Source organism: Dasypus novemcinctus, chromosome 3 (genome assembly GCF_030445035.2).
Source record: "Dasypus novemcinctus isolate mDasNov1 chromosome 3, mDasNov1.1.hap2, whole genome shotgun sequence".
Taxonomy (NCBI): domain Eukaryota; kingdom Metazoa; phylum Chordata; class Mammalia; order Cingulata; family Dasypodidae; genus Dasypus; species Dasypus novemcinctus.
Window position 1 is genome coordinate 124,394,111 of NC_080675.1, and position 12,073 is coordinate 124,406,183.

General features: G+C 36.7%; 1 protein-coding gene across 1 annotated transcript in view; it reads left to right on the forward strand.

Annotated features, from left to right (window-relative positions):
• The window catches only part of TRPM7 (transient receptor potential cation channel subfamily M member 7), a 160,359-nt gene that overhangs the window by 88,036 nt on the left and 60,250 nt on the right, over positions 1–12,073 (forward strand). The window lies entirely within an intron of this gene.

A 12,073-nucleotide genomic window follows, 5' to 3' on the forward strand; every position in this document is an offset into this window, starting at 1 on the left:
TGGAATTCAGGACCTATTTATTAACCTAATAATCTGTTACTTCAATTAGATTTACCTGTTTTTCCTTTCTAAAAAGCAGTTTTATTGAGATATAATCACATACCATATAATCTATCCAAAGTAAACGATCAGTGGCTTTTAGTATATTCACAGAATTGGGCATTCATTACCACAGTCGATTTCAGAACACTTTCATTATCCAAAAAGAAAAACCCCATAACCTTTAGTAGTTAAATCTCAATCCCTCTATCCTTCTCCAGCCCTTCTACATACCCACTAATCTATTTCTGTCTCTATAGGTTTATATTACATTGTATAAAAATGGAATTGTATGATTTGTAGCATGTTGTGTCTAGTTTCTTTAATTTAGCATAATGATTTTTTAAAAATTTTTTTAAATTAGAGAAGTTGTAGGTTTACAGAAAAGTCATGTGAAAATAGAGTTCCCATATACTCCCCTGTGGTTGGCACTCTGCATTAGTGTGGTACCTTTGTTACAGTTGATGAAAGAATATTTAAATATTATTATTTAATGTTTATTTAATTATTTCCATAGTTACATTAGGTCTATTTTTTTCTCATATACCAACCTATTATTAACACCTTGTATTAGTGTTATGTATTTGTTATAATTCGTGAAAGAACATGCTTATAGTTTTACTGTTAAACCCAGTCCATCATCTACAGCAGGGTGCAGTGTGTTATGCTGTCCCATATTTTATCTTCATTCTAGTAATGTACATGACCCACAACTTCCCTTTTCAATCACATTCACTTACCGTTAATTACACTCATAATAATGTGCTACCATCACCACCATCCATTTCTAAGCCTTTATGATGAACCTAAATAGAAATTCTGTACAAATTAAGTTTCAGCTCCCCATTCTCTAACCCCACTCTATCCTCGGGTAACCTGTATTCTAGATTCTAAATGAGAGTTTGCTCATTATATTAAGTTCTCAACACTAAGATCATACAATATTTGTCCCTTTGTTTTTGGCTTATTTCATTCAGCAGAATGTCCTCAGGTTGTCACATGCACCAGGACTTTGTTCTTTTTTTAAAAAAATTTTTTAAAGATAAATTGTGAGCTTACAAAATAATCATGTGTAATGTGTAGAATTCCCATTCATTCCTTTTTAAAGATATTCGTTGTTGGGTTGTAGAATTTCTTTGTTCTGGATATTAAACACTTACTGGATATGTGGTTTCTAAATATTTTCTTCCATTGAGTAGGCTGTCTTTTTAATTTCATGATGAAGTTCTTTACACAAAAGTTTTTACTTTTGAGGTGGTCCCATTTATGTTTTTTCTTTCACTGCTTGTGCTTTGAATATAAAGACTAAGAAACCATTGTCTAACACAAGATCCTGAAGATGCTTCCCTACATTATCCTTGAGGAGTTTTAGTCCTGACTCTTATATTTAAAAGGTCTTTGACCCATTTTGAGTCCTTTTTTGTGTGTGTAAGATATAGGGGTCCTCTTTCATTCTTTTGCATATGGATATCCAGTTTCTCCCAGCATCATTTCTTGAAGAAACTATTCTTTCCCAATTGAGTGGACTTGGAATCCTCATCAAAAATAAGTTGGTCGTAGGTGTAAGGGTCTATTTCTGAACTCTTAATTGGATTGCATTGATCAATACACATCTATCTTTGTGCCAGTATCATGCTGTTTTGATCACTGTAGCTTTGTAATCTGTTTAAAGTCAAGAAATGTAAGTTCTTCATCTTTGTTCTCCTTTTTCAAGCTGTTTTTGCCTATTTGGGGGCCCTTTGTCGTCCAAATAAATTTGATAATCGGCTTTTCCATTTCTGCAATTTAGGCTGTTGGAATTTTGATTGGGATTGCATTGAATCTGTAATTCATTTTGGGTATAATTGACATCTTAACGATATTTCGTCCTCTAATCATTGAACATGGAATTTCTTTCCATTTATTTAGGTCTTCCTTGATTTCTCTTAGCAATGTTTTGTGGTTTTTTGTGTACAGGTCTTTTACATCCTGGTTAAATTTATTCCTAGATATTTGAGTATTTTAGTTGCTATTATAACCGGAATTTTCTTAATTTCCTCCTTGGTTAGCTCAATACTAGTGTATAGAAACACTACTGATTTTTGCATGTTGACCTTATACCCCACTATTTTGCTGAATTCATTTATCAGCTCTAGTAGCATTGCTGTTGAGTTTTACGGACTTTCTAAATATAGGATCTTGTTATCTGCAAATAATGAAAGTGTTACTTCTTTCCAATTTAGATGCCTTTTATTTTTTTTAATCAATTTTATTGATATTTACTAATAAAACATACTGTTCATCCAAAGTATACAACAGTGGTATTTGGTGTGTTCATCACTTAAGTTATTATTAGAGCTGGGTAGAGCTTTTTTGCTTTGTTTATTTTTACTATTGAAATAATGAAAACACCTTTTACTTCTTTTTCTTGCCTAATTGTTCTAGCTAAAACTTCCAGTACAATTTTTTGGTTACAGTGGGTTTTTCATGTATGCCCTTTATCATGTTGAGGAAGTTTCCTTCTATTCCTAGTTTTCTAAGTGTTTTTATCAAGAAAGGATACTGAATTTTGTCACATGCCTTTTCTTTGCCAATTGAGATGATCATGTCATTTTTCCCTTTGTTTTGTTGATGTGATGTATTGCATTAACTGATTTCCATATGTTGTATCACCCTAGCATACCTGGGATAAAATCCACTTGATCATGGTATATAATTCTTTTTTTTTTCCTTTAAATTGTTAAGCTCTATTATAAATTAAAATTTCTTTACCAAAAAATTGCACATAATATTTACCACTCTTAGGTTCTGATGCACTGGCATTATAATTATTTTTGATGTACTGCTGGATTTGATTTGCATATATTTGTTGAGCATTTTTGCATCTGTGTTAATAAGAGCAATAATAGATCTATAATTTTCTTGTAGTATCTTTATCTGGGTTTGGTATTAGAGGGATGTTGACCTCTTAGAAACTCTTGTGAAAGAGTTTGAACAGGATTGGTGTTGATTCTTGGAATGATGAGTAGTAGAATTACCTGTGAAGCCGTGTGGTTTTGAGTTTTTCATTGTTTGCAGGTTTTTGATGATGGATTCAATCTCTTTACTTGAAATTGGTCTCTTGAGGTCTTCTTTTTCTTCTAGATTCAGTGTAGGTTGTTCATGTGTTTCTAGGAACTTGTCCATTTCATTTACATTGTCTAGCTTGTTGGCATTCAGTTGTTCCTTGTATTTTGGTTTTGTTAATTCTCTCTATTTTGTTTTTTATTTTATTCTCAATTTCATTTATTTCTGCTCTAATTTTTGTCATTTCCTTCCTTCTGCTTGCTTTGTGGTTAGTTTGCTGTTTGTTTTTTCCTAGTTATTCCAGGTGTGCAATTAGGTCTTTGATTTTTAGCTCTTTTTTCATTTTTAGTGTAAGCGTTTAAGACTATAAATTTCCCTCTCAGCATTGCCTTCTCTGCATCTCATAAGTTTTGATATGTTGTGTTCTCATTTTCATTCATCTCCAGGTATTTACTGATATCCCTTGCAGTTTCTTCTTTGACCTATTGATTAAGAGAATGGATTTTCCAGTTCTATACCCGTTTTTTATTTCCATCTTCATTCCATTATGATCAGAGAAGATGCTTTTGTATGATTTCAGTCTTTCTGAATTTATTGAGACTTGGTGACCCAACATGTTGTCTATCCTGGAGAATGATCTGTGTGCACTTGTGAAAAATGTGTAGTCTCCTTTTTTGGGGTTCAGTATATGTCTGTTAGGTCTAATTCATTTATTTTATTATTCAAGATCTTTGTTTTCTTATTTATCTTCTGTCTAGATGTTCTAGCTATTGATGTGAGTGGTGTGCTGAACTCACTATTATTGTAGAGGTGTCTCTTTCTCCCTTCAGGTTTTTTTTTTTTTTGTTCTTTTGTTGGTTTGTATTTTTTTTGAGGTACCAGGGACTAGGGATTGAACCTGGGACCTCATGTGTGGGAAGCTGGTGCTCAACCACTTAGCCACATGGGCTCCACTCTTTTGTGGGTTTTTTTTTTAGTTTGTTTTGCTTGTTGTTTGTTTTTTTCTTTTTTTAGGAGGCACTGGGAGCTGAACCCAGGACCTCCCATGTGAGAAGTAGGCACTCAACCACTTAGCCACATCCACTCCGTCCTCTCCCTTCAGTCTTTTTATTTTTCTTTTTTTAGGAACTGACAGTATTTATTAAAATACTTGACTTAAGCATCTGCAATGGTGATTTCAGCCTCTACTCCTGGCTCAGTACTTAATGGAAGTAAGCTATTTAACAATCTCAGAAGGATTGTGCAGGTCAACAAGTCGCTTGTGGATCCTTATCTGGAAATGATCCCAAGTCTTTGAACCTTCACCACAAGGAGTTTTCCTTGTAGTGATTCTTAAGAGTCTTCATAGGCATCTAAACCAGTCCCTTCACTTTGAGGTTCTTTTCCTTTGTGCCTCTAATCAAGTCAGTCTACACCTTCTGCAGAGACTTCATGTGGCGGTTGGTCAGGGTTAATCACCACCTCTGGTTCCATGGATGTATCTCCAGTGTCCTTAAAGGACATGGCTGTGTTGTGGCTTCCTGACCAACTTGTTCCTTGGTCAGAGCGAAAAACTGTGAGTTAGGAGGACCGGGGAGCTGGAGGACTGGTACAAGAGCAACTGCATTTTCCTCAAAAAGAGACCCCTTCAGTTTTGCCAGTATTTGCTTCATGTATTTTGGGCCACCATGGTTTAAGTGTATAAATATTTATGATTGATATTTCTTTCTGGTGGGTTTCCCTTTTATTAATCTATAGTGTCCTTATTTGTGTCTTATAATGGCTTGTGACTTAGAGTCTATTTTGTCCAATTTTTATATAGCTATCCCAACTCTTCTGGTTACTGTTTGCATAGGATATCTTTTTTTCAGCCTTTCTCTTTCAACCTATATGTGTCTTTGCTTCTAAGGTGAATCTCTTATAAACAACATATAGTTGGATCATGCTTTTTCATCTGTCCTGCCAATCTGTGTCTTTTGATTAGGGAGTTTAATCCATTAACATTCATTTTTATTACTAAATAGGCAGTACTTCAAACATTTTGTCCCCTCGTTTTTATATGTCATCTTTTTTTTTTTTTTTTTTTTTTGTCTCTTTACTGCAACCTCCTTTTCTGTATAATTGATGTTTTTTGATGTATCTGACTGATTCCTTACTCATTTCTATTTGTGTATATTTTAAAATAATCCCCTGGGGTTTATATTACTCAACTTTGATCTATATCCTACTAATTTGAAAAGATACCGATTTAGCTTCAACAGTTTACACGTTCTCTGCTCCCATACCCTTCTTTTCCCTCTCTTGATGTTGTTTTTGTCCCACTTTACCACTTTATATTTTGCATGTCCATTATCAGGAAATATGGCTTTTTCTTATTCAATCATATTCTGATTCTTACATGAATTAAACAGTGAGGTCTATACTGAGAATACAGAACTATTGAGTGTTGCATTTACCCTTTTCATTATCCTTTCTAATGATCTTCATTTCTTCGCAATACTCTAAGCCCCTCTCTCCTGTCTTTTCCTTTCAATCAAAGAACTCCCTTCAGTGATTCTTTTTATTTTCATCCTCTCCTCCTACCCCTCCCTGCTGTTTTTTGCTATCTGTGTCCATTCACTGTGTGATCTTCTGTATTTATTTCTCTTTTTATCTTCTCTTCTTTCTCCTCTAGGATTCAGCGGGATTCAATCCTAGGGACCTCATGTGGGGAGAGGTTCCCTGTCAATTGCACCATCTCAGTTCCTGGTCTCTGATGTGCTTCCCCTTGACGCATCCCTTTGTCTCTCTTTTGTTGCGTCGTCATCTCTTGCTGCATGACTCACTTGCGCAGGCACTGGCCCACACGCGGGCACTCACGTGGGCACTCGACTGGCTACATAGGCACTCCACCCAAGCTGAGTGAGCACTCGGCTCACCGTGCAGGCACTCGGCTCGCCACGCAGGCACTTGCTTGCTAGGCACGCTTTCTCTTCTTCTTTTTACCAGGAGGCCTAGGGATTGAACCCAGGTCCTCCCATATGGTAGACAGAGGCCTTATCACTTGAGCTACATCCACTTCCCGCTTCAGTGATTCTTGTTGGGCACATCTTTAGTTGACAAACACTCTCAATTTCTCTTTATCTGTGAATATTTAATCTCTCCCTCATCCAACAGTTTTTCTGAATGAAGAATTTTTGATTGGCAGTTTTTCTTTTTAAGTACCTTAAATATATTATACCATTGCCTTCTTGCCTCCATAGTTTCTGATGAGAAATTGGTGCCTAGTCTTATTGAGGATCCATTGTGTATGACAAATTGCTTTTCTCTTGCTTTCAGAATTTTCTCTTTATCTTTGGCATTTTTTTTTTCCTCCAGAAATCATATGCGTTAAATCGTATGAGTAGAATTCCAATTGAATGTGATTCTACAGCAAACTTCTGACAGTGAAACACCAGAAACTTAAGTGCTTATTAACAGCATGGATTGTTGAATTTAACAAAACCTCAACACCGTAAAGATAATAAAACTACTTTGCATTTTATAATTTTATTTAACACTTCCACATATCTTTTTGATTAAATATATGAAGCTAAAGCTTAGTGTGAAAAAGAAGAAGGAGGAAAAAAATAAAGCTTACTGGGATTATTGTCCCTGGAGAGTAGTAATAAATAATATTATTATTGTTATTATCGTATCTTTTTTTATTATTATTATTATTTTATTTTTTTAGGTATCAGGGCCAGGAATTGAATCCTGGACCTCATATGTGGGAAACCAGCACTTAACCCACTGAGCCACATCAACTCCCTTAAGTTGTTGTTTTCATTTGTTTGCTTGTTTTTTTCTTTTTGTTTTTAAGAGGTACTCAAGTGCTTGAGTCACATCTGTTCCCCATCATATCTTTAAAAAAAAAAAAAAAGATTTATTTATTTATTTCCCCACTCCCCCCTGCAGCTTGTTTTGCTATCTGTTCTGTTTGTCCATTCACTGAGTATTTTTCTGTGTCTGCTTGTCTCCCTTTGTTGTGTCATCTTGCTGCGTCAGCTCTCTGTGGTGCACAGGACAGCCTACCTTCACAAGGAGGCCCTGGGACAGGAACCCAGGGCCTCCCATATGGTAGATGGGAGCCCAACTGATTGAGCCATAGCTGCTTCCCCCATCATATCTTTTTTAAAAGCAATTTTATGAAGATGTATTCACATACCATACAAACTATCCAGAGTGTACAATCAATGGCTTTTAGTATAGTCACAGTGTTGTGCCTTCATCACCATAAAAATTTTTAAAAATAATTTCATTATTCCAAAAAGAAAAACTCCATACCCCTAAGCAGTTACCTCTCATTTCCTCTGTCCTTCCCCATCCCTGCATAACCACTAATCTAATTCCATCTTCAAAAATTGATTTATATTTACATGTTATATAAATGGAATCATATGATATATAGTACTTTGTTTGGTTTCTTTCACTTAGCTTTCTTTTTTCTTTTTTTCCTGCTGATAACATCTTACATTATTGACATAACATTTGTTCAATTTCAATAGCTTTGGCACTTGACATTCTGATTAGTATGCTTTGAAGTTGGTCTATTACTATTTATTCTTGGAGCACATTGTACTTTTGGATATGTGTATGTTTTACATAAGTGTTGGGAAATTTTTGGTCATTATTTCTTTGAATATTTTTTCTGCCTCTTTTCCTTTTTCTTCTCCTTCTTCATCATCCATCATAAGTTTGTGTACTTCGTGCTGTAATTGAAATCCCTGAGACACACTGCTCAGTTTTTTCTATTCTTTATTTCATCTGTTTTTCTGACTACTTGATTTCAGTTGTCCTGTCTTCTGGTTCTGTGATCCTTTCTTCTACCTGTTCAAATATGCTGTTGTATGCCTGTAGTGTATTTTTTTTTTAATTTTTAAAAAAATTTATTGAAGTATATCACTCATACATAAACATACATAAACAGTAAGTGTATAAAAGTAGTTGTGAACTTAAAAAACAAACATACATAACATCATACAAGACTTTCATACCTCACCTTACCATTAATACCTTGCATTATTGTGAAACATTTTTAACTAATGATGAAAGAGCATCCTCAAAATAGTACTACTAAACAAAGTATTCTTTGCCCAACCTACCTTATTATTATTATTTATACATCATTTTTACATGAACATACATAAAAATAAGTGTATAGTAAAAGTTATGAACTTACAAAACAAATGTGCATCACATCATAGAAGGGTTCCATATATCAACCCCCCACCAACACCTTGCATTGTGAGACATTTGTTACAAATTATGAAAGAAAACTGTCAGAATTTTACTGCTATCTATAGTCTTTATCTTACATTTGGTGTATTTCTCCCCCAACACATTCTGTTATTTTTAAAATACATTTTTATGACAGCAGTTGTAAACTTACAAAACAATCATGCACATGTGCAGAATTCCCATACAACACCCCTCCATCAACACACCACACCGTGGTGGAACAGTTATTACAGATTATGAGATAATATTATCAGACTATTACCAATTCCACAGCTTACATTTAGCACACGTTTTCCATACTGCCCCATTATCAACACAGTACATCTTTGGCATAGATGCAAGAATATTACGTTATTACTGCTAATCACAGTGCATAAGCCACTCCAGTTGTATTTTTCCCATGCTTCTCCACATTCCCACAACCCTGCAATAGTGATACACATCTGCTCTAGCTCACAAAAGACACTCTTGCATCTGTACCATCAACCACAATTCTCATCCACCCCCTGGGTTTACTCTGCTATTCAGTCCCTAGATTATTCTCTAGTTTTCTGTCATTTGGTATTTACATCCCTAGAGTATCCTTTTCAACTACATTCCCATTTAAAAACCAGCTCTTACTCAATATAATATGTTACCATTATATTGTACTCTGTACATTTCCATACTTTTACAATAAAGTTAATGAAAACTTCTACATATATTAAACATCAGTCATCCATCTCAGTCTTCCTCTTATCTTCTTTAAGAATCCACAACCTGCTTCCAGGTCTTGAAGATATTTTCCTACATTTTCTTCTAGAAGTTTTATGGTTCTTGCTTTTATATTTAGGTTTTTCACCCATTTTGAGTTAATTTTTTTTTAAGGTGTGAGAAAGTGGTCCTCTTACCTTCTTCTTTTGGCTATGGATATCCAGTTCTCTCAGCACCATTTGTTGAATGGGCTGTTCTGCCTAAGCTGGGTGGGTTTGACAAGCTTGTCAAAAATCACTTGACCAGACATGTGAGGGTCTGTTTCTGAATCATCAGTTTGGTTCCATTGGTCTATGTGTCTGGCTTTATGCCAGTACCATGCTGTTTTTACCATTGTAGCTAGGTAATATGATTTAAAGTCCAGAAATGAGAGTCCTCCAAGTTTGCTTTTCCTTTTTAAGATGTTTCTGGCTATTCAGGACCCCTTATCTTTTCAAATAAGTTTGATAATCCTGTTTTCCTTGTATTTGAAAAATGCTGGAATTTTTATCAAGATTGCATTGATTCTGTATAGCAATATGAGTAGAACTGACTCCTCAGTGATGTTTAGCCCACCAATCCATGAGCATGGAATGTTCTTCCAATTATTTAGGTCTTTTTTTAATTTCTTTTAACAGTGAGTTGTAGTTTTCTGAATACAAGTGCTTTACATCATTGGTTAAGTTTATTCCTAAATATTTGGGTTTTATCTGTCATATTTCATTTTCACCGCTCTTGACACTTTTAGTTATTATTTTGATAAAATCTTCATTTCTAGACTCTCTTCCAGGACTCTTTCTCCTATCTTTTGTTTTAAGGCTCTAGCACACCCTTTAGTATTTCCTGCAAACCTTGTCTCTTGGTTACAAACTCTCTGAGTTTATTTGTGAATATTCTACACTTGCCCTCGTTCTATTTATTTATTTATTTCTCTCTCCTCCCCCCCCCCCACCCCCGGTTGTCTGTTCTCTGTGTCTATTTGCTGCATCTTCTTTGTCTGCTTCTGTTGTTGTCAGTGGCATGGGAATCTGTGTGTCTTTTTGTTGCGTCATCTTGCTGTGTCAGCTCTCTGTGTGTGCGACACCATTCCCGGGCAGGCTGCACTTTCTTTCGCACTGGGCGGCTCTCCTTACGGGGTGCACTCCTTGCACGTGGGGCTCCCCTACACGGGGGACACCCCTGCGTGGCATGGCACTCCGCGCGCGCATCAGCACTGCGCATGGACCAGCTCCACATGGGTCAGGGAGGCCCGGGGTTTGAACTGTGGACCTCCCATGTGGTAGACGGACACCCTAACCATTGGGCCAAGTCCGCCGCCTGCCCTCATTTTTGAAAGACAGTCTTGCTGTATGCAAGATTCTTGGCTGGAACTTCTTCTCTTGCAGTATCTTAAATATACTGTACCACTGTCTTGTTGCCTCTGTGGTTTCTGATGAGAAATCAGCACTTAATCTTATTGGGTATTCCTTATATGTTGTGCATTGCTTTTCTCATACTGCTCTCAGAATTCTCTTTGTCTTTGGTTTTGACATTCTGAGTAGTACATGTCTCAGAGTTGGTCTGTTCAGATTTATCCAGATGGGAGTATGTTGTGCTCCTTGGAGATGGATATCTGTATCCTTCAGTAGGGTTGGGATACCATTATTTCTTCAAATATTCCTTCTGCCCCTTTTCCCTTCTCTTCTCCTTCTGGGACACCCATGGCACCTATGTTTGCACATCTCTTGCTGCTGTTTAGTTCCCTGAGACACTGTTCAATTTTTTTTCCATTCTTTTCTACATCTATTCTTTTGTTTGCTTGCTTTCAGAGGCCATTTCTTTAAGCTCACCAGTCCTTTCTTCTGCCTTCATAAATATGCTATTTTATGATTCCAGTGTATTTTTTTTGTAAAGCTTTATTTATTTTACTTTATTCCTTTCCACTTATTTACTTAATTTATTCCTTTCCCCCCTTGTTGTTTGTTCTCACTGTCTGCTCTCAGCTTTCTGCAGCAGCATGTGCCATCAGCTCAGGCCAGCTTGCGTTCACCAGGATGCCCTAGGAATTGAACTCATGATTGAGCCATGTCTGTTTCCCTCCAGTGAACTTTTAATTTCATTTATTGCACCTTTCATTCCCATAAAATCTGCTATTTTTCTATGTATGCTTTCAAAATCTTCTTTGTGCTCATCCACTGTCTTCTTAATATCCTTAATCTCTTCAGCCATCTCATTGAATTTATTAAGGAGATTTTTTTGAACATCTATGATTAGTTGTTTCAATTTCTTTATGTCATCTGGAGACTTATCTTGTTACTGGGCCATATCTTCCCGTTTCTTAGAATGGATTGTAATTTTTTGTTGGTGTCTTGGCATCTGTTTCACTAGGATATTTCTTCTGGGTGCAGTTTTTCTCTTTAGTTTAAGGCTTCCTGACCTTTCTCCCTCACTGGTTGTGCAGTAGGAGCCAAGGATGTAGTTGGTGCTGTAAGCTGTGGAGGCTCAAGCTGACCTCATTGCCCCAGGGACTAATGAAGCGTCTCCCGATTTTCTCCTTTGCCAGAGGTCAGGACAGAGCCACAGCTGTGTGTAATAATCCAAGGAGTGCAATCCTAGACCACAGTTGCCCAGAGAGACTGATGAAGCTTCATGCCCCTTTCTCCCCTTGTTGGGGTCAGGGTGGAGCTGCAGGTGTAAGTAGCAGTCTATGCAGTGTGGGTCCAAAATGACTGCAGTTGCCCCAGTAGACTTCTTACTATTCAGTCTGTGCCATCTGAATGTACCTGCAGTTACCTGGTGAGGCTGATACAGGGCCCACCAGCTTCCTCCCTGCTCGAGTTGGCACTGAAACCTATGGTTGGGCTGCAAGGCAATCTGGGTGAAAGAAACCAGTCTCTACCATCACTGATTTTCAGTCAGCCCAGCTTCCCCTCCTGCCGGGGGTGGAGTCAAAATGGCAGCTAATGGCCTCTTTCCCACTTACAGGTTCAAACTTTAGCTATTGTTTCAGTTATACTTTAGCCAGCTGAATTTTCTTATG